This window comes from Schistocerca piceifrons, unplaced genomic scaffold (genome assembly GCF_021461385.2).
Source record: "Schistocerca piceifrons isolate TAMUIC-IGC-003096 unplaced genomic scaffold, iqSchPice1.1 HiC_scaffold_665, whole genome shotgun sequence".
Lineage (NCBI taxonomy): Eukaryota > Metazoa > Arthropoda > Insecta > Orthoptera > Acrididae > Schistocerca > Schistocerca piceifrons.
This window is the reverse complement of record NW_025728910.1, coordinates 10001-12500: the sequence shown is the minus strand read 5'-3', so window position 1 is coordinate 12500 and position 2500 is coordinate 10001. Positions and strand designations below refer to the sequence as shown.

The window sequence follows — 2500 nt, the reverse complement described above, 5'->3', positions numbered from 1 at the left end:
GAGCGTGGAAGTATCCCAGGGGGGTGTCCGCCGGAAGGCGGAACCATCTCCTGACGGCGGCCCGGATGGTAACGTCGGCCGACTTCAATGCACCCACCCGGGTGCGGCTGAGGGCCAGCCCGTGGTACAGGCCAGGGAGAAGTACATTGGTGAGAGCGTGGAGGCGCTGTTGCGGCTTCAGCGGAGCTCGGGAGATGACGTCAAGCTGCTCCACCAGGTGGCTACGTGGATTGAAGACACAGCGACCCGCCGTGGAAAATTGCAGCCCCAGGTACCGGAAGGTTTCACCCACACGCAGGGCAGGCATGGTGGTATTGCCTGCTGTGAAGGTGACATTGCTGTCCACCTTCACCTTCTTCTCGCGCCCTGACGCGACTAAGGCGAGGGTGAAACACTTCCGGGCGTTGATCTGCAGCCCCAGGTGGGCGAGGGCTGCGGTAGCTGCGTCGATGAGGGACTGCAAGCCCCTCGGGGTCGCTGCAAACAGCAAGACGTCATCTGCAAAGGCCGCAGCGTTGACTCTGCGACCGAGGATCCGAGCTCCGATGTGGGAGGGCAGTTGGCCTAAAACGTAGTCCACCGCAAAGTTGAACAGGAGGGGGGAGAGGGGATCGCCCTGGCGAACGCCCCGTGCTGGCTGCACAGACACGCCCACGCCGGCGCCGTCCGCTATCACTGTCGTGCTGCCCTCGTAGCACCGCTCGACATACTCGACAAAGCAATCCGGCAGGCCATGCGCCTTCAGCACGGGGCGAAGGGCAGCATGATCTACCGAATCGAATGCCTTAGATACGTCGATCGATGCCACAAAGACAGAGCGGCAGGAGCGAACTGCGTCGGTGAGAGCAGTGTCCAAGATGAAGGTATTTTCCAACATCCCATCCCGAGGGATGAATGCCCGCTGACGTTCGTCCACAGCACATGCGCGCATCAGGCGTGACGCGAGAACCTTGTGAAAGGTCCGCGCCAACACCGAGCAGACCGTAATGGGGCGAAAGTCAGCGGGGGATGTTGGTGCAGCCGTTTTCGGGAGAAGGGACGTCCGCGCGCGAAGCAGGCGTTCCGGAAGGGCGCGGGCCAGAAGGAAGAGATTCATCACTTTCACCAGGACTTCGTGCGGCAGGCGCCGCAACTCCGCTGGGGTAAGGCCGTCCGGCCCGGCTGCTGATCCCCTGGGCGGCAACGCGGCGGCGACCTCCTCATGTGTGACCGGCCCCCATATGCACTCGAGAGCGACAGGCTCTGAGTGCGGGAGGAGGCGGTCACGAATGAAGCCCGCGGTGGAGATGGGCTTCTTAGTGAAGAGGTCCGCCCAGAAGTCCAGCAGACCAGGGATGGCAGGTGGCGGCTGGAGCAGGGTGCCATCCAAGAGGCCGCGCACGCAACGTGCACGCGACCGTCGGAAGGCATCCTGCGTTCTCGCGTACTCCCAGCGGCGCCGCTTGCGCTTCTGCGTCGGCGGCGCGGCAGGCGGCCGCTTCGATGGTTGGCGCGGCCGCTGTGTCCTGGTGATCGATCTCTCCCCTCTGGACCCGACCGACGCAAGGGCATCCGGGAGCATGCCCAGGATGACATCGGGCGGCGTGCCCCGCCCCAGACCTATGACACGATCCAGGGCAGAGAAACGCTGGGCGGAAGCGGGTAGCCCCGCCAGATGCTCCCAGATGGCGGCGTCAGTCGGCCCCTCCGGCGGCGGCCCGGTGGTGTCGGCCGCGAAGTCCTCGGCTGCGTCGACGGGCGGCGCAGCGGCCTCGCCCGCGTCAGGCAGCGGGCTCGCTGCTCCCCGGCGGGACGCCGGCTCTTCCCCCCGACCGACCTCAAGCGCCTCCATGAATTGGCGGACAAGCTGTTTGTGGGCAGCTTGCCGCCGTCGGCACTTGATTGCCTCGAGCGTTCGGTCGGGGAACATCCTGATGAGTTCTTGATTGACGAAGAAGAACCGGGCGTCCCTCTCAAGGAACAGTTCGGCCTCCGCCTTGGCGAGCGACAGGACTTCTTCCTCCGTCCACCTCGCGCGATGCCTCTCCGTGACGATCTCCGCGTTGGCGGCCGCAAGATGTTGGCGGCGGCGATGGACCCCGAGACCGTTCTTGGTTGTAAAGCTGCGGTGGCACTCACTACAGGTATACATAGCTGCAAAAGTTACAAGATTTTCGGCACGGCCGGTTGGCCGGCTAGGTGCTGGGGGAGTTGGGGTGGCGCCTTCAGCGGAAGGGCCACCACTTATTCTCTGCTTACTGCCCCCAACTAACAAAGGGATAGTGCGAGGGGGGGCTGGTAACCCCCCCAAGCCCCTGGTGCGGTCTTCCACTCTGCGAAATCAGCGGGCCCACGAGAAGGGGAGAAGACCGCAGGAGAGGAGAGGCTAAGAGGGCTAGGCCCATGTATTGCGCATCACTCTCCCTGTAACTATAACCCAAGGAAGGCACCTCGCAGCAGCAGCACGACTACATCAAGACCGCACTTCGAGAAGCCAAGTCCGGATGCAGCCACATAGTTA

At 63.9% G+C, this 2500-nt stretch overlaps 1 pseudogene; it reads right to left on the bottom strand.

Annotated features, from left to right (window-relative positions):
• Positions 1–2500, bottom strand: part of LOC124765869 — a 7928-nt pseudogene that overhangs the window by 2563 nt on the left and 2865 nt on the right.